The sequence below is a fragment of the Podarcis tiliguerta genome, assembly GCF_965153285.1.
Source record: "Podarcis tiliguerta genome assembly, chromosome: 8".
Lineage (NCBI taxonomy): Eukaryota > Metazoa > Chordata > Lepidosauria > Squamata > Lacertidae > Podarcis > Podarcis tiliguerta.
Window position 1 is genome coordinate 52,798,537 of NC_139541.1, and position 20,786 is coordinate 52,819,322.

Consider the following 20,786-nt stretch of genomic DNA (forward strand, 5'->3'; position numbering starts at 1 on the left):
TCTGGGATCAAAACAGACTTGGGCACGGCTTAATCATTACACGGCTGCGCGCAATTAAACTGAACGGCTTTTCTTATGCAAGCACAGACAAGGGCAAGGTGGGTGTGACTTGGCGAGAAATTCAACATGCCACCCACCCCCCTTTCTCCGTTTCCACCGGGATTTGAAGGTGGCGGTGGCGTGGGGTTGGGGCGAACCAAGCACGCTAAACCCCCTCCCCTGCTAGGTTTGCTCCGCGATTGCCATTTCCATTTAAAGAGGGGGGGGGGGCGTTTTTGAGAATAATTAACTGCAATGCACGCAATTAGCGTCCTGTAAACAGGGGCTCGCGCGCACTTACCCCACTGAAACAGACGCACCGGGCAGCCCGATCCTAAGCCTGACAGACGGCGAGCGAGTAAGCGCGCACACAGCCCGACCCCGACGTCAAGCGCGCGCGCCCCGTTTCTCCGGCTCACCTGCTGCCCGCCGGCGACGCGCCTCGCAAAGGGTGCGCGGAGGAGGCGGAGGAGACGCTGGGCGCGGCGCTCTTCGGCGTGGGGAAGCCGCCCGCCTGCCCGCCCCTTCGGAGGGAGAAAGAGGCGTCTCCAGCAGCCGCGGCCCACCTGCTCTGGCGCGTCTCCTTGCGCTAGGGCTGCTGCTGCTCCGCGCGTCCCGGGGCTGGACTTTCCTCTTACGCGCTTCTTCTCGTCTGCAGGGAGTGGAACAAGGTCCCTCGCTGACGGGGAAAGGATGACTCGTCGGCGGCCGCGGAGGTGGCAGCGGCGGCGTCTGGGTGGCTGTTTCCCCCTCCGGGGGCACTCGATCCCCGCACGTGTTCGCTCGTCACTGATCGGGCTTTTTCAGACTTGCGAAAGGAGAGCGCCGAATGCCGAGCATGTGCAGAGTGCAGTGGGGCCAGCAGGGTTTGGAGCTTCGCTAAAGGAGATTGAGAGAGGAGGCCCTCAAGTGCCGGAGGAAGGGAAGAGCCCCCACACCCTTTCCCCGTAAGATTACGGGATCTAAAATGACCCCCGGATGCTGGCTCTGTCAGCCCTCCGACTCCTTAAATGTAAGAATCAATGTGAATTGCTCTGGAACCAGTACAGGGTGCGCTGCATTCTCCGCCCTCCCACGCATCTAGCGGGAATAAATTCATGGTCGATGCCCAGCCAACGCAAGGCATGTTCAGTGCAGACTGACAACGGCCACATGCATTAAATGAGAACAGATCCATGCTCCCAAAGCATGTGCAGAGTGCATTTCCCTCCCCGTCGCACAACAGGGATGAGGTTCAGTCAAGGGGTTTCTCTCTGCAAGATCTGCCCAAGAGAACATCCTTGACTGGCTGGTACGTTTAATGCATTCCTTGCTCAATCAGTGAACAAAGCACTTTGCAAAGTTTCATAAACAACCTCACCCCAAACAGGCAGGTCCCTGCCCCAAAGAGTTTACAATTTTAATTTCTACGGTGAAGAAAGACAAGACAGAGGGAGATGGGTTTAAGCAAAGCAGGGGAATGACCCACTTTCAGAGAACACACATATTTAATGAATTATGTGAGGGAATTTTTTTTTTAAACTAATGACTTGTTTTAATATGAATAAAACTGTATGGGGGGGGAACCCTACATTTCTGATAGGGGAGGGAAGCATGGTTTCTCAAGTACATGTGATGCCCAACTAGCAACATAAAAATTATCTGAGAGAAGATTCCTTCTCTAAAATTATTTGACAAGTACTCGTATTAAAAACATCAATACATTGAATATATATATATATATATACCAACCTGCTGCCTGAATAACTGGAGACACCTCCTTAATTGATGAAATTGTTCTGAATAGATTAAGGTGAGAATGTTTTGGTTTTGTCCTCTGGTTGTGAAGACTCAATAATTACCAATATAAGGTGACAATGTTTGAGGGGGGTTTTAGATCAGTCAAAGGATAAACCCCAAAGAAGCTGAATGGTGAGAGAATCAAGACAGACACAACAAAGTACTTCTTCAAACAGTTACCCAGATGTAGCAGTAACCAACAAACTGGACAACTTTAAAAGGGAATTAGACAAATTAATGGAAGGCGAATATCGGAGGCGGTGTGCCTTTGAATACCAGCTGTTGAGGGATTGTGAGTAGGAGATTTCTCTCTGTGTGGTCCATGTGTCCTGCTTGCAGGCTTCCCATAGGAATCTGGCTGGCCACTGTGAGAATAGAATGCTGGACTAGATGGGCCATTGGCCTGTTTCAGCAGGATGCTTCCCATGTTCTCGCCACCCCCATTTTTCTTTTTAATATATTTTATTGTATTAATAAACAAAATAGTAAAGGTGAAGGGACCCCTGACTGTTAGGTCCAGTCGCAGACGACTGTAGGGTGCAGCGCTCATCTCGCTTTATTGGCCGGCGTACAGCTTCTGGGTCATGTGGCCAGCATGACTAAGCCACTTCTGGCTAATCAGAGCAGCGCACGGAAACGCCGTTTACCTTCCTGCCAGAGCGGTACCTATTTATGTACTTGCACTTGACGTGCTTTCGAACTGCTAGGTTGGCAGGAGTAGGGACCGAACAACGGGAGCAGTATAACTTTGGACATTATCACTGATCTTCTTGTTCCAAAATACTACAAAAATACTCGTTTTTCCATAAACCTATTAGGCTAGCTTATATGTATATTTTATAATAAATTAGTTTAATCATAGTTGTTGTGAACTAAATTTTCTCAATCCATTCAGATGTAGTAGGAGATATGCTCCACCCATTTTTAGCTATTATAATATTAGCAGTAGTTATAAGGTTGAACACTATTTATTGATCATTTTCCAGAATAACGACTTTTAGATAACCACCAGAAAGATTTTAGGTTCCAGGGGTATATGATATCCTAACATATCCAAGCCTGAATGGGTTTCTAGAATATCTCTATTGGAGAACAATTCCAAAAGATATGTATGCACTCTGCTTTATTTAAACCACATCTCCAACACTTATCCAATTCAGTTTTTAAGGCATTAAATACCATTGATTATAACCATTGGTTATAAAGTAGTTATCATTTAGGTCTGCTTAGATTATATTAGAATGTAACTTGTCCCAAATCCAAGTCCATTCTTTCCTGTTTATTCTTTGGTCCAAATCTCACACCCATTTTCTCAGATATCCAAGTATAACTATTTGTCCACTTTCCTGACCTCCCCATATTTTTGTGTAAGAGAGGAGGTTGTACCTCTATTTTGAAAATATTGGAAAAGTGGAAGCTTCCTTCTCTCCATGACTTGACCCTGTGGAATCATTTTTATGCTTTCTAAACCAGTATTTTGCTGTTGCTGGAAATTTGCCATTATTTTTGATTCCAGATTTAGAAATCCATTATAAAATGGGGAAGTTAAAGGCAATAGACCCACATATATCCTGCTTTCAATTTCACACCAGATTCTTACAGTAGCTAATAGGGAGGGACTTCTCATATTCTTAATCCTTCTAACAAGTGACTCTGCTAGATCAGCCTTCGCCAACCTGGTGCCCTACAGATGCTGGTGGGACAGTCCAAAACATCTGGAGGGCACCAGGTTGGCACTACAAATTTCAGCTCTTGCTGCCAAAGATGAAAGCAGGCAAATGCAGTAAGATATGGTGAGAGAACCTTTTAATGAGGGTGAAAGAGGAGAGTGCAAAATATGGTCTGAAGCTCAACATCAAAAAAACGAAGATCATGGCCACTGGTCCCATCACCTCCTGGCAAATAGAAGGGGAAGAAATGGAGGCAGTGAGAGATTTTACTTTTTTGGGCTCCATGATCACTGCAGATGGTGACAGCAGTCACGAAATTAAAAGACGCCTGCTTCTTGGGAGAAAAGCAATGACAAACCTAGACAGCATCTTAAAAAGCAGAGACATCACCTTGCCAACAAAGGTCCGTATAGTTAAAGCTATAATTTTCCCAGTCGTGATGTATGGAAGTGAGAGCTGGACCATAAAGAAGGCTGATCGCTGAAAAATTGATGCTGGAGGAGACTCTTGAGAGTCCCATGGACTGCAAGAAGATCAAACCTCTCCATTCTGAAGGAAATCAGCCCTGAATGCTCACTGGAAGGACAGATCGTGAAGCTGAGGCTCCAAGATTTTGGCCACCTCATGAGAAGAGAAGACTCCCTGGAAAGGACCCTGATGTTGGGAAAGATGGAGGGCACAAGGAGAAGGGGACGAGATGGTTGGACAGTGTTCTCGAAGCTACCAGCATGAGTTTGACCAAACTGCAGGAGGCAGTGGAAGACAGGAGTGCCTGGCGCGCTCTGGTCTATGGGGTCACGAAGAGTTGGACACGACTAAACGACTAAACAACAAGAACAATGCTGAGGTTACAATCCTATACCAAGTCATCTGTGAATAAGACCCGCTAAACTCAATGGGACTTGCTTCCCAAAACACATGTGTAGGGTTCCATTGTTTTACAGTTGGGGGCCTGGGGCCTTCACTGCTCAGTGCAGCTGTTTTGCAGGATGCCTGTTTGAGTTGCTCACACTGGTCTACTGAACAGCCTTTGATATCACACCTGCAAGTGCCTGTTGCCTGACGCCACACAGTTTGCCTCAACAGTCTTTGGAGGTTGCTGTGAGTTTTCCCACCAGCAGCAGAGCAGGTGGTTCTCCACGGAGCCAAGCACCAAATGTGAACTCTACACCAAAGACCTCACCTTTTCATTTCTAAAGCAGGGCCTGGGGGACCTTTTTCAGCCTGAAGGCCAGATTCCCAGTCCAGAGCAACCTCCCAGGGCCACATGCTAGTGGGTGGCAGTGCCAGAGGCAAAAATGCGTGGAGCAATAAATGTGCCTTTTTGCAGCAGGCTAGCTTCTACAACATATATGCACACACACACTTCTCTAGCCCTCCATTAATGCAAACCAGAGGCATTATCAGCGCTAAAAAGATGCATTTCAATGGGACAAAAACACTCCAGGAAGCTGCAAAGCATTTTGAAATAGCCACAGAAGAACACAAGTAAAAGTGTGGGGTTCTAGCACTAAGGAGACTTCATCTCATCTGTTGTTGTTAAAATTTATTTACTTCCCTTCATCTAAAGATCACAAAATACACAATATAGTAAGTCATAATAATAATAATAATAATAATAATAATAATAATAATAATAATAATATAATTTATTATTTATACCCTGCCCATCTGGCTGGGTTTTCCCAGCCACTCTGGGCAGCTTCCAACAGAATATTAAAATACAATAGTCTATTAAACATTAAAAGCTTCCCTAAACAGGGCTGCCTTCAGATGTCTTCTAAAAGTCTGGAAGTTATTTTTCTCTTTGACATCTGGTGGGAGGGCGTTCCACAGGGCGCGTGCCACTATTGAGAAGGCCCTCTGCCTGGTTCCCTGTAACTTGGCTTCTCACTGAGAGGGAACTGCCAGAAGGTCCTCAGCACTGGATCTCAGTGTCCGGGCAGAACGATGAGGGTGGAGATGCTTCTTCAGGTATACTGGACTGAGGCCATTTAGGGCTTTAAAGGTCAGTACCAACACTTTGAATTGTGCCCGGAAACATAGTGGGAGCCAATGTAGGTCTTTCAAGACCACTGTTATGTGATCTCGGCGGCTGCTCCCAGTCACCAGTCCAGCTGCCGCATTCTGGATTAGTTGTAGTTTCCGGTTCACCTTCAAAGGTAGCCCTACATTGCAGTAGTCCAAGCAAGAGATAACCAGAGCATGCACCACTCTGGCGAGACAGTCTGCAGGCAGGTAGGGTCTCAGCCTGCATACCAGATGGAGCTGATAAACAGCTGCCCTGGACACAGAATTGATCTGCACCTCCATGGACAGCTGTGAGTCCAAAATGACTCCCAGGCTGCGCACCTGGTCCTTCAGGGGCACAGTTACCCCATTCAAGTCCAGGGAGTCCTACACACCCACCCGCCTCCTATCCCCCCAAAACAGTACTCCTGTCTTGTCAGGATTCAACCTCAATCTGTTAGCCTCAATCCATCATCCAACCTCCTCCAGATACTCACATAGGACCTTCAAGGACCTTCACCGCCTTCACTGGTTCTGATTTGAAAGAGAGGTAGAGCTGGGTATCATCCGCATACTGATGAACCCCCAGCCCAAACCCCCTGATGATCTCTCCCGGCGGCTGCATGTAGATGTTGAAAAGCATGGGGGAGAAGACAGCACCCTGAGGCACCCCACAAGTGAGAGCCCAGGGGTCTGAGCACTCATCCCCCACCACCACTTTCTGAACATGGCCCAGGAGGAAGGAGCGGAACCACTGTATAACAGTGCCCCCAGCTCCCTCCCTCGCAGTCAATGCATGCCTCAATAGCCTCCCATCTTTATTCCTATAATGTGCCTTCCATGGGACTGCCCTTGATAGCTCTTCAGAAGCTGCAAAGTTCTGAATGCAGCAGCTAGTAAAAATTCTGGCGTTACCACAGCAAAGCTGTAACACTAATTTTGCACGATCTGCCTGGGTTACACATTTGCTCCCGGGCTACATTCGCAATGCTGGTCCTTATCTTTAAATTACAGTCAGGGGTGCATGTTACTACACAGCACCCCAATCTCCACAAGCAGTGCAAGATTCCAGGGGTTGCCGGTGCGCTTGTGTTTCCTTTTGGACAATGATGTACAACAGAGACTGTGGTGTCTTAATGATACATGGTTTATTTCCACATATATACAACCTGAGCCTAGATGGGGAAGAATCCCAGCATCACTTCCCAAGAGGGTCCTTTGCTTCTCTCATAGGCGCAGCAGACTAGGGTCAGCAAACAGAAAATCAGCCATGCTCTCTGTGCCTTTGTTACAGCCTGACCCAGCCAGCCCACAACATGTTCACTTCCTCTGGCTTGCAAACTGCTTACCAAACTGACACTTTCCCCCTGTTTGCTTACATCAGGCAAACTGTAATCCTAAACACACCCACCCATTGTCTTCTGTCTTACTAACTATCCCTTATTTGCAGCTGGTACAGCCTTTGCTGATGACCAATCATGATGGGTCATGACTGTTATGTCAATGACTTGGCCAGGAGATGATTTCCTCTTGAAAGTTCTTCTTGATGGCTCCTTTGCCAGGTCAGTTCCCCGACATGGAAAAACTGGTTTAAACTCCAGCCCCTGCTAAACCCAGGAATTTAGAAGTTTGCTTAAATTCTAACCCTTTACTGATTTCAGATGTTTTAGGGGAGCCTTGTCCCCCCTCAAAAAACTTATAGCAATATACTTAAAGAATTAGTATATAATCCTATACATGGTGGTACCTCGGTTTATGAACTTAATCCATTCTGGAAGTCTGTTCTTAAACCAAAACCATTCTTAAACCAAAACCATGCTTTCCCTAATGAGGCCTCCTGCCACCAGTGCCCTTCCACCACTTGGATTCCGTTCTTAGACTGAGGTAAAGTTCTCAAACCAAGACACTATTTCTGGTTTTGCAGAGTTTGTAAACCAAATCGTTCTTAAACCGGACTGTTCTTAAACCGAGGTACCACTGTATACTGCCCTCAGGGGTGGATTTAGGGCTGTGTGAGTAATGCACATGCACTTGGTGCTGAGTCGAGCGGGCACAGTCTCAAAGCCCAATAAGAGAGGCGCTAGGCTTTGGGGAGGAGGCATGAGGCTCTTATAGGGTTCTAGAGTCCTAGAGTTGAGGGGGTGGAGTCATTCAGAGTGGCGGCTGGGAGGGACCTTTGCCTCTATGGACAGGGACGATGAGCTCATGGGGCCAGGGCTGAAGGAACCTGGAGCCCTACAGTACCTGAGGCATCCCAGGTTCCCAATTCCTGGTATATAGACCATGTTTCTTCTATTTCTGGGGGAAAATAAGTTCTCGAACTGAGGTCTGGCAGTGCTCCTTGCTCAGTGCCAACTTAATGCTTCTGTTCCCACGGGAAAAAAGAACCAGTCCCTGCTGAGATTTCTTGAGGCCAGATTTGGAGAACACGGCGGCTGAAGGAACATGACCGAAAGAGCACACACATCCCCACCCAGAAATGGAGCTTGACCGTGGATAATGGATCTTCCTTTGAACAGATGGCCTAATGTGGAAACAGACTGACGAATGCAACATGATGGCTTTTCATGTCCACTCTGGGTACAATTGGACCTTTGTGCCTCTGATTACGATGCTTGAGGGTCAAGTCCACATGGAGAGAGATCAAGGGGAGCAACTGTGCCAGGGACCAGAGGAAGGAGGAGCTAAATAGCTGCATCATTGCCACTGCTGTCTCTGACATTGCTCAAATGAAGCACCCTCAGTGGGCAACCTTGACCTGCAAGAGAATCTTGGCTGCGAGTCCTGGAAGACATGTTCCCTGCCTTGCAGGTCTTTTCCCACCTGGGAGGTGACTGACTCCAACTACAAAAGTTGAGGCTGCTGAACACACTCTTGGGCTGAGGTGTTGTTTGGAGGAGGGCTGTTGCTGTGGTTGTGTTTCAGTATGTTTGCCTTTAAAAGCAAACCGATTTGAATTTTGCCACCAACCCTAGCCAACACCACAAGCCGCTGTCTCTCATTGTCTGCCCCATCCCACCAAGCAGCTGCTATACATGCTGATGGCCCCTGTGGCATCTCCAGGTAAGCCTTGGGGAGACCCTGGCTTGAAACCCTGGAGAGCTGCTGCCAGTCAGTGTAGGCAATCCTGAGCTAGATGGACCCATGTGTAAGATGCTTCACCCCTGCAACCTGCAATATGGGGGTTGTTAATGGTGGTCTATACTGCAGCACATTATGTGGTTGTCATTATGAGTCACTCTCCATCAGCTCTAGCCCTCCCTCCTCCCCCTGTCACCACCACAATATATGGGATAATAACAGTGAACTGAACTGCAAGGTTGTCCTAAGCCATGGGTAGGCAAACTAAGGCCCGGGGGCCGGATCCGGCCCAGTCACCTTCTAAATCTGGCCTGCAGACAGTCCAGGAATCAGCATGTTTTTACATTAGTAGAATGTGTCCTTTTATTTAAAATGCATCTCCGGGTTATTTGTGGGGCATAGGAATTTGTTCACCCCCCCCCCCAAATAATAATAGTCCGGCCCCTCAGAGGGTCTGAGGGACAGTGGACCGGTCCCCTGCTGAAAAAGTTTGCTGACCCCTGTCATAAGCCATTATCTTACATCTCCAGCCCCCCTACAGTGTGGCGGACATAAGCCTGCCCTACATTACAGGGTTGCTGTCCTCCATTCTCGTCTCAGGTTTTGCTCTCCCCTCCCTGTCTGCATACAGTGCAGGTACAGCTTGTTTAATATGGAGCAGCTTATTTTTTTCTCCTTCCCAGTGCAGGAAGCATTCTTTCCAAAAACTGTTTGAAAGCATGCTGCCAAATGCATCACATTTCCCCCACAAGGACCTGTGCTTGAATGAGTGCAAACTTCTGTCTTTGGTTCTTCTTTTTCCATGGGAAAGGAGGAGAGAAAGAGAAAGAGAAAGAGAACAAGATACCAGATCATTGCACCATTGAAGTGCGGACTTTCTCCCATGAGCATCTGTCACTCTTAATGAGGAAATAATGGGAAGATCTGGTCTGAAGACAAAAGCGTTGTCAGTTGAGTAACTTATGTCTGTGGGTGCTATGCAGGGACGGTGGATGTGAAACTACCTGATTTGCACTTGTTGAACTAAATGCAGCTCTCCTTAGGAAGCTGCACTTCCCTGAATTTTGCAATGCTGTTCTCCAACCAAATGATGTGTACAAAAAGAGAATGTATACGTTAGGTTCAAGTGCATACACTGATGTAAGTTGCACATGAAAACTGCTTTCATGACTTTGCACATTTGTCAAAACTCTGCAGTTACTGTACTGGAAATGTACTGAGCAGTATGTTGCCCCCACAGTGGCTTTGTTACCTATGCTTATTAAACCCTGTAATTCATTACCATAAGCTGTAGTGATGGCCAGTAACTTGTTGTTGTTTAATCGTTTAGTCATGTCAGACTCTTCGTGACCCCATGGACTAGAGCACGCCAGGCACTCCTGTCTTCCACTGCCTCCCGCAGTTTGGTCAAACTCATGCTGGTAGCTTCGAGAGCACTATCCAACCATCTCGTCCTCTGTCATCCCCTTCTCCTTCTGCCCTCCATCTTTCCCAACATCAGGGTCTTTTCCAGGGAATCTTCTCTTCTCATGAGGTGGCCAAAGTATTGGAGCCTCAGCTTCAGGATCTGTCCTTCCAGTGAGCACTCCGGGCTGATTTCCTTAAGAATGGAGAGGTTTGATCTTCTTACAGTCCATGGGACTCTCAAGAGTCTCCTCCAGCACCAGAATTCAAAAGCATTCTTTGGCCTTCATCAGCCTTCTTTATGGTCTAGCCCTCACTTCCAGGTTTAAAAGGGATTTATTTCAGCTTACTCCTGGAGCAGAAGGCTATCAATGGCATAAGCAGATGCACTTACAGATGTTGACCAGACCCATCAGCTGGGCAGCGGTTTCATGGTCCTTCGGACCTTACCCTGGAAACTACCATGTCTGGCTTGACTTGCAGGCTTAATTCCCCTTCAAGGTCAAAAGCTATGGGTTGTATCCAATGCTAGTTCTACTTAGAGTAGCCCCATTGAAATTAATGAGCATGACCAAGGCCCCATTCACACCATACCTTTAAAGTGCCATGAGACCACTTTAAACAGACATGACTTCCCCCAGAAAATATTGGGAAGTTTAATTTGTTAAGGGTACTGTGAGTTATCCCTATTCCCCTCACAGAGACACAATTCCAAGAGTTCCCTGAAAAGAAGAGGGCTTGATTGTTGAACCACTCTGAGAATGGTAGCTCAGTGAAGGCAATAGAGGTCTCCTCACAAGTCTCAGCACCCTTCACAAACTGTAGCTCCCAGAATTCTTTGGGAAGCACGGCTGTTTAAAGTAGTATTGTAGTGTTTTATATGTGTGGTGTGCATGTGGCCTTGGTTAGGTTCATTAATTTCAGTGGGGCTAGTTGGATCCAGTCCTATATCTGGGTACTTCAGAGTGCAGGTCGGGCCTTGCATAATTGAATGCTTCACGTGCACACAAAGCTAGGTTGGTGGGGGAAGGCTAGGCCAGATTTTTATTTCATTTCATGGAATAACATCCTTATTTGTCCCCACCTGGAGTCTAATCCAGTCTAGTTCAGAAACACCTGTTGTTTGTGGAAACCAACTGAGATATGTGCATTCATTGTCAATTCATCAACCTATTACTAGCCACGATAGCTGTGCTCTGCCTTCACAGTTGCTGGAAGCTGCAGAAGACGAGATTGCTCTTGTGCTCAAGTCCTGCTTGCTGGTTTCCCACAGGAACTGTGAGACCGGAATGCTGGACTAGATGGGCCATTGGCCTGATCCTGCCAACTATTCTTATACTTTCGTGTTCTTGTCATAGTAGACAGAGCATAGAGACCAACATTCAAGCAGAGCTACAAAGCATCTCCCTGAATAGACATTGCCAAAACCATAGCAGCAGAACCGAAACCATAGCTCTAACAACCTCAGAACCACATTGATGTCACAAGGATCATGGCTAGCACCGTCCGGTCACGTGAGACACACATTGGAAAGCAGAAACAAGGCAGAAATAGAACCCAGGTCTGATGAGTATATTCAGCAGAAATAACCATTGAGTTTAATAGGGCGTACTTCTGAGCAGACATGGTTAGGATTCAGCAGAAACACAAGAAAACACCAAAAATATTTTAAAACAAGACATCTGCCATTTCCCCAAGCATTTCATAATTTTGGGGTCATCACTGAAAAGACCCTGAGAACCATAGAGATGGCAACTCAAACAGCTATAAATGAAAGAATTTGAACCATGGCCCAGTTAGATTCTCATCTCTGGCTTAGCTTCAGCAATTATTCAGCATTGGATACTGCAAACAAAGACAGCTGCCTGCCTCCTTTTCTCCCTTTCACTGTCTTCAGCAAGCCAGGCTGCCTCCAGGAGGAGGCAGAGAACGCGAGGTAGCAGCAGGGGTTTCCCTCATGTAGCAAAGCATCCTGGGCCAACCCTGTGGTCAGCAAGTAGCTCTCCCTGGCACCCTGTCTTCTGCCAGTCCCAGCAGGCACCAGCCACTATTGTGCAGGATAGAATCCACAGGCAGGTGAAGGGATTCCTCCCTGTGACTCCATCCCAGCTGATGTCTCTCCCCACCTGCTCATAACTGGAGTCTTGGCAAATGCGGGGTAGGAAGTGATATCTCAAGAGAAACCTAACCTTAAGTATGCTTGTATATGTTAGCCATGCATGTTATGATACACCCATCCAGCACCTTGTGTCAGCAGCAACACCACAGCCACAAGTGCATTGGGCTCCTTAGATTCACCGCTACTCAGGCAGCAAATGCTAGCAGGTGGCATGTTCTTTGCCTGTCTCCTGGCATCAACAGCTGCTCCCTGGCAGACCACAGGGACAAAGCAGGGGGGAAGTTGACCCATCTGGACATCTAAAAATAAATTACGCCACCTGGGGAAATTAGGAAAAATCCATGCAGGGATAGCAGAATCAAACCTAGATCCAAACATTGTATGGTTTCTGATTATATCCTTTATCAATAAAAACAGAGTGCGGCAGAAGCCCCCAACGACACAGGTCTCTGTGTATTGTGAGGCTGCCTTACTGATATGTTGATATTGGTGCACTTGATATGATATTGGTACACTTTTGCAGACATAGTAATGAAACAAAAGTCTATCAAGGGACATTTTGGAAGTGAAACATCCCTTCATGGACTCTTTCATTACAATGTCTGCAAAAGTGTACCAAACCTTTTGCTCTGTTTTATCCCGACTGCAATATAGTTGCTATTCCCCAAACAGTTGCTATTCTTTGTTTCCTTACCGTTTCTTCTGCTTGTATGTTGTTATGTCTGAAAACTCAATAAGCAAAACCTGCTCTTAAAAGCGTGAGCCTGTTCTGCAACAAAAAAAAGGCATTTTCCCTTTTTTTTGCTTGTCAGCGGTATTTGTGTGTTTTTGCATTAGGCTCTGAGGTTTTTCTGGAAATCTCTGTCTGACGTGTTGCTGCTCTGCATTCAGTTCTGAGCAAGCTCTGTGGGTCTACCCGGATGCCTCAAGAATAGGGGAACCAACAAAGATGCCTTGTGTCCCCTTCCTTTGTCTCTGGTTCCTAGCAACCATGAGCTGGCATGAGGCTGCTGTCCAGCCTTCCAGCTGAGAAAAGCTCCCCTATTCAGCCTTGAAATCTCTGTGGGCCAAAACAAAGCATGGTGTAGCCTGCAGACCCATCTGACTTTGATGGTTCTGTTTACACCAGCACCGCATCTGAACTTGTCTTCCTCATTCTGCCTTGCAGATCTGCTGTTTGCTACCCTACACAGCCAAGGGTGGGGCTGGCAATCCTACAGCCCAGTCTTACATATGTGGACTGGGAAGTAAGTCTCACTTTGTCCAATGCAGCTTTTACACCCCAAGTAAATGGATGGAGGGTTTGCAGACAGCCTTAAGCTTCACCATGCATGAGGGGTGAGCAGTAAGTAGACCAATTGGCAGTAGATCAGCAAGATCAGCAAGAGTTTCTGACTCCCAGTTGTTTCATAGCTGCAGTGAAATGCCTTTCCCAAGCTATATCAGGCTGTTAAAATGAAAACTGGGAATGGGCCTTTGAGTGCAAGGCTAATAATTGAATTTATATCCTGCCCAAAGAAGCCATGGGAGGGAAAGGTTATTCTGGCCAAAATAACTTGACTGGCCTTGGGGACAATGCACTTTGACTTGGAAGGGAGGGGCACAGGCTGGCCTGTGGGAGGGAGGGGGCTGCCAGGGACACCCCCATTACACACACACACAGAGAGAGAGAGAGAGAGAGAGAGAGAGAGAGAGTGTCTGTAGGAATTAAGAGGGAAGGAAAGCAAGGAAGTGAGAGTGAAGGTTGCTTTTGCACCAGAAGGCAAAAGAAAATGCTCCAAAAGCTGTAGAGTCAGGGGCACTGAGGTAGCCTACATTATTTTGCTGCTGCCCTAAATCAATCTGATGGGCTTGCTCCACAGGGGTGGGGAAAGGTTGCATTTCCTCAAAAGAAGCAACCGCAAAAGAACAAATTAGGGTGCAAGAGCTATAGCTAAGTGATGGTGTCCACTAGGCTATTGGATGGGCCTTTCCTCAACTGCAACACCTAACTGCTAGGTAGAAGAACAATAGCCAGTGTGGTGTGTGAACTGGAAGCAGGCCAGAAGCTGGAGACATAGAGCCATGCTTGATCTGTGCTGGATCCAAAGCTGTGACTGATGGGGAAGCAAGATCTGCTGGGGTGTCAATGCTGTGAGCCCCTCCATCTTATGCTCAGGTTGTGTATATGTGTGAATAAAACCAACTATCCTAAAGACAGCACAGTCTCGGCTGACCTTCATTCCAAGGAACCTGAACCGGGGCAAATGCCTGGAACCCCAGGAGTCTCTCATCGCTTGGAAATTGGGGTAGCACAAAACAATATGGTGTTCTCCCCCAAATCACTGCCTTCCCACACTTTCCCCTCCCTAATCTGGATAGCCTAATACCAGGGATGCTTGGAAAAGGAACTAGAAGCATGGGAATGTTGTGATTTGGAGGAGGACTTCATATGGACAACAGAGAATCAGTGGAGGTGCAGGAAGCTCACCACCCACATTAAGCAACATTAGGGGTGAGCCCTGAGAAGGATCAGGGACTGCCCCCCCCCCCCCCGGGAAGGGGTGCTGGGAAATGTAAAGAGACTCAGCTTATCTGAAAGGAACTGGGAAGTTAAATATTTTGAAACGACAGGCAATGAGGCTGAGGAAGAGCATAATGGTGGTCAGAAACAGGTTTGTGGAGAAGTCAGTCTAGAAGAAAAGGGAACTAAGGCTATAGCTGCCTGAGGAAGGTAAATACAAGTGTTTTATGTTCTTAGCCTTTTGAAATGGGAAGGGTTGCTGCCAACTCTCAGGAGACAGATTTCAGCATTGCATCCAGAATCAGGTGTGCTAGAGAGCTCAGATATGTAAATAGTAATTCACCATTGCCACCACAATCTCCACTGCAGAATGTGGCTTGTTACCTGCCCTACACAAAAGAGTGCAGTAAGAATAAGAATACAATTGTATCCAAAACTTAATAGCATAAATCCCTATTCAGACAAAACAATGCAGCCTTAGATACACAAAAGAACAAACTCACATTCACCAGTCCCCAAATGCATGGGTGGAAAGGCGCATGCTGGTGTGCCACTGAAATGTGTACAATGTAAGCTTCAGACTCACATCCAGAGGGAGAGAGTTGCGGAGCTTGGGGGCCACCAGTTAGAAGTCTCTGCTATGGATAACCACCCCTCCAGCCTCTGGGGGCAGCAGAGGCTCTCTACCTCCCAGTTTGGTCTATATGAGAGTACTCAGTCTTTCAGGTATGTGAGGCTAGGGATGGGGGGGGGGATTTGATTCAGTTCACACTGGAGGTCAAATCAATCAAATTCACACTTTCCAAAACAGTGCAAGATCCAAATGTAGTCATCCATCAAAATTCACACTTATCTGAATTTTGCAATGAAGTTCTCAAACTGAACAGTGTTTATGAAAATGCATATTAGTGGGTAAATGTGCATAAAAATAAAAGTAGCACATGACATTTCATTATATTGAGAGAAGTCACTTGCAAAAATGTGTTGATTAGTCAAAACTGCCTGCAAAAATGTGTATATCAAATGGCTCAGGACCACAATACTTTATGAGCTGATCCTGCAATCATAATCTGAGGCTGTTCTTCATGTGCCTTTTCCATGGGAGGTGCGGAGAGCAGCAACATGAGAACAGTCCTTTTTTGTGGTGGCTCCCTGCTTGTGGAATGCTCTCCCCAGGGAGGCTCACCCAGTGCCTTCATTTCAAATCTTTATGCACCAGGCAAAAGCATTTCTCTTCCCCCAGGCCTTGGCCAATTAATCTATGGCCTTTTAAACTATTGGGGGGTATTGATTTTGTTTGTTACTATACTGGTGTTGCAATATTTCAAAAAGTAAAAACCAGGACACCCCAAAAGTTGTTGAGCTTTCTCTTACAAAAATGCAAACAACAACAACAACAAAAACCTGTGGTTTTTCTATTGACTTGCCTAAGATCCAGGACAAAGTGCCACCTTTCAGAAATCCTTCCTGGACATCAATTTCGCCTTTGAGATCCCAATAATGTCTGGGAAAGTCCAGATGTATGGCAGCCCTATGCTATGCTATGTATTTTTGTGTTTGTATATTGTAAATTTCCCCGTGCTTCTTGGGTGAAGGGCAGTATAGAAATACAATAAATAAATAAATAATAAGAATACATTTATTGGAAGAAATTTGCACTAAAATGCTGAAGAATTCCTATGAGGGGAAAAAAATTAAGTGAACTTGACAGATACGCCTAACCCTGGTGCCCATCCAATTCCTCCCCTTAAGAACAGAACTCCTAACTCTGCCTGGGGTTGTTGATTGTCTTTTGATTCACTCCAGGGCTTCAAGGAAACAAGCGGAGCAATTTCCAGAGAAAAAATAACTGCTCTAGTGGAGAGTTCAGAGGAACCGCCTCTTTGCATAGAGCAATGCCACCTGTTCAATCCACTTCCTTTGCTAGAGTGCTACCAGCAGACTCAAAACACTTCGTTTGCCTGAAAAGCCAGAAGCAGCAGGCAGTGGCTTCGGTGGCTTCTGCTATAACAACTTAAAATCCAACCATTCCATCTTCTATAAACCAGTATTCTTTCAATATTCAAATCCTGACATTACCAGTTCATTTTCATTACCAGTTCATATGAAATGTCACATCCTTAACAAATGCCAGTAATGACTTTTCTCTAATTAAACATGTTAACTTTGCCATCTCAGCCAGATCCAATAATTTTATCAGCAATTCTTCTATAGTGGGCTTAACTACAGTGGTTTTAGAAGGGTTTCCTAGGTGCAGGAGGACCAGCTTCAAGAAAGGTATTTTCAAACTCACACCTGATAGCATCCTTAGGTTTCCTGTATCATTTAACATTCTAATTTTATTTCTTTTGGTGTTGTATACTGTGTACCATATTACGTCCATCATTAATCAAGGGAATAAAAATCCTCTCTTTTTTTTTTTACTATAAGCAGTAAGCCAAATTTATACCCAGCCTCTCTCCTAATAGCTCTGCTGCAATTATGTCTGCTGCAAATATGCCAATTTGAATTCATCTCTTGTAGAATATAGATGATTCAATTCATATTTAGCCTGTTGTGACCTTCGCTATGGATCAGAAGAAGACCCCGCTGCAGATTGTCTAAACAGAGACTTCACTGTTTTCTCCCTATTTTCTCCAGCTCAGAAAGGCCTTCATTTCTCACTCCTAGGATGGAGATGCATATTCTTTCTGGAGACATGTGGTTCCAATGCTGCATTTGCTAAAAAGCATAGATGCAAGAGCAAGCTTTTTCAAGGGAGAAGCAGCTCCTCGTGCTGCTTTGAGCAACTCCACACTGCAGTACTTACTAAAGGTATATTCTGCAACATGTTCTTGACACAATCCTAGTGTATCAGTGGTGGCTTTGTTCTGTTCTACTTTATTATTTGTTCTCCAGTGCTGCAACATTATTGCTGTCTGGAGTGGCTTTAGTGCAACAAAAGCAGGACAACAGCAAAAACGGAATGTCTGTGGTGTGAAAAGTTATAGGATTTCAGTAGAAAGAGGTCTGCCTTGACCAGAAATGGAGCAACGTTTTGCAGGGGCAAACAGGATCACATGTGACCAGCATCCCAATCTCATCATGAACACAAATCATGTGAATGCACAAGAAATGACTCTAACCAGCCGGGCTGCCCCCTTGCCTCCACTTTCACAGTATTCAGCAAAGAGTGCATGGGGTTCCCATCTTTCCAGAAATGGCATGCGGTTCTGTTATTCAATGGTTTGACAGAGCTGGAGCAAGTTCATCAGGAAAAGGAAAGCTACATCAGAGTGCAGGGAAGTTCTTAGCAACTCTTACTTCCCAGAACCCTGTGCACAACTTCCTGAAAATACTTTCCTTTCAAAATAATTTGTCCTTCACTCTGGCAGGCCACACACATTACACTGCATTTCCATCCAGCTCGGAATATCAACTCTGCCTCTGTTTTGTGGTGAGGGAACAGCTACAGTGCTTTGAGCTGCAGGGACTTCCGAAAGGTGAGGGGAGCAGGATTTAGTGCATTTCATTTATTTTAAAGATTTATATACAAGATTTTCAGCACATTTCAAAGAGATGTACATATTCTCTCCTCCTCCTCCTCCTCTTCTTCTTCTTCGAATCAAGTAATGCTGAAACTAACCAAGCAGCAGAGAATGAGCTTTTTAACAAACCAACTATGGAAGGTATGCTGAAAGAGGGCATTTGTAGACTGATGGGGCAGCAACAGCAACAGCCCTGTTTCTTGTGGAAGCTAATCTAACACTCATGTAAGATGGAACCTTCAGCAGGGATGTCTTGACATACTTTAAGTTTGAGGGAGCTTCATACAGGAAGAATCGTTCCCAGAGACACACACCTTTACCCTGAGGACCTCCAGATAAATGAACCATAACAGGCGCTCCAATTGGGCTGGCACCTAAGTTTACAGTGTACCTGCCATAGGGCATAATCAAGTTCTGAATACAACAAAGTGCAGTTCAATTTGACTTTAAAATCTCCGTGTACCTTTGGTAGCACATTTACAGCCTTTTCAGAAACTTCCTTGGAAAAGCCCATCATGGCAATGCTCATTGCTTTTACTGAATATCCTGCAACGAACAGTGATGATTCCAGAAAGTGTGTTTTCAGACACAAACCCTTTTGCATAAGGTTTTTGGGCTCTCTTGTTTGCAGGTTCCAACGATGTATTCACAACATGCGTGATTTTCCATTGCAATGTCCCATAAGAATTGAGCTTCAAGGCAATTGCAGTGATGGGCGTGGCTTGACAATTCCTGTTTTCTCGTCCCCCTCTTGACTACACCACTCCTCCTCTCATGCTGGCAGCCTGGCCTGTGCATGAATGCAGTTAGAATTGCAGCCCTGGGCCGTAGACTTTCCCACCTCCTCAGAAACTTCTGTGCACCAAAAAAACGCAAGCTTTCATAAATGGGTAAGATGATCTTAGTCCTTTCCCTCATCTCAGAAGCAGAGGAGTCCCAAGGAGAGGTTGTGTGCATGCTTTGTGTGGCAGACAGGGCTGCATGTGTCCTGTCAGCCTTGGAGTAACCTGACATTTCCTTTCCAGCCATGAAATTAAAAGCTGAAGGAAATATATATTTTAAATGAAAGGAGGAGAAATGATCCTAGAATCAGAATGGAGGCTGAGGAGTAGGAATCTGCATAATCTGGAAATCTGGAATGTCAACAGGCAGCACGCATTGCAAATGTCACAGATCAGGCATTTGTATACTGCTATATAAATAAAAATCTATGAATAGATATCAAAGAGGTTTACAACAATAAAAACATAAAACAGTACATTAAAACCAGTTCTTTTTTTCCTGGGGGAATGCAGGGGTACACATACCCCTAAACATTTTGTGAATCTTTGTACTTTTGTCCATTTACTGTATTTATTTTTCCTGATTTGAACTATAAAGTGGTGGTTTTCTTGAGTCAAAATGAGAGTACCCCTAAACATTTTTTTAGGAAAAAAAGCACTGACCATACAAACACCATAATAAAGTTAAAAATCAGTTAACCACTGTGGAAGGATGCACATAGTCTTAATTGCCTGCATAAGCATGATGAAATAGAAATGCTTTCAGCAGGCATTTACAAGTTGACACAGAAGACGCTGGCTGAATCTCTGTTGGCAGAGAGTTCCGTAGGACTGAGCCAATGACACTAAAGTCAGGGGCGGAGGAAGGATGTGGGTGTGGTCCGTCCCTGGTATCACCACTAAATGACAAAATGGCGGGCAGCACTCACTGCGGGGCCTGTAGCGTGCCCAAGCCATGCATCTCTCCTGGGAGAGACCCGGTGGCATGGGCGCACGCAGGCTCCACGCTGCCCAAATGGTCCACCTGCTGCCTCCCCCCTAGCTGTAGGGGAGCTGAGTGGGAGGAGGCAGACAGACTCTGGAGGCCCCGTGGTGCGCATCACCCCACCCCTATGGACGGCTCGCCCTGCTCCTGGGTGTGCTGCCCCAGACACCCAAGCAGCTTCCTCTGCTATTGACTAAAGGCTTGGTTTCTTGTTGTTGTCACATGAGCCTCGCCAACTCGGGAAACGACCAATGACATTCCTGCAAATGACCTCAGTGATCAAGCTGGGATATAAGGGTTCAGGTGGTCCTTGAGGGAGGTACCCTGGGCCTAAGTTGTTCAGGGCTTTGGAAAGTAATGCAAGGACCATAATCCTGTCTCAGTAGTAGATGGACAGCCAGTGCAGCAGCTCTTCTAACAATGGTGTCACGTGTTGTCAGCCAGATGCCCCCTCAGCAGTCTGGCCCCAGTTTGAGCTTCCAAACCAGATCCAATGGCTGCCCCCAAGGGTTAGTGGCAGGTGGAACCTAAGCCCTAAATTAGCGCTAAAGACAATGAGGCCCCAAACCAGGAAACGACAGCATCATCTGAAATCACCATGAAAAAGCAGGAGAATATGGGCTGAACCACCATCCGATTGCACCCAATATTTCAACAGGGAAACAAACATGCAAGATTATTGCTAGCATATTTCCCTCAACTTGTGCTTTGTAGCCTGACGTTTGGTGCCATCTAATGGATAACATTTGTACATGTCTCTGCCGAGTTCCCTCCTAGGCTTGGTAGTCATGACTGTTAGTCACCCAACTGATCATCACTTCCTTTCATTCCCTTGGAAGAGATGCCCCCCTCCCCTTGCCTTGTCAAATTACAGATCCAGCCATACA

General features: G+C 46.1%; 1 protein-coding gene across 9 annotated transcripts in view; it reads right to left on the minus strand.

Moving 5' to 3' along the window:
* The window catches only part of ADGRG1 (adhesion G protein-coupled receptor G1), a 39,190-nt gene extending 37,899 nt beyond the window's left edge, over window positions 1–1,291 (minus strand). For 2 of the 9 annotated variants that reach the window (XR_014514313.1, XM_083452893.1), the window contains exon 1: window positions 459–1,060. The gene's annotated coding sequence lies outside the window, so the exon portion shown is untranslated. Of the gene's footprint in view, window positions 1–340 lie in introns of all 9 variants that reach the window. The other 7 variants (XM_083452888.1, XM_083452895.1, XM_083452892.1 and 4 more) reach the window with 6 other exon arrangements.
* Between the last annotated feature and the right edge of the window lie 19,495 nt (window positions 1,292–20,786).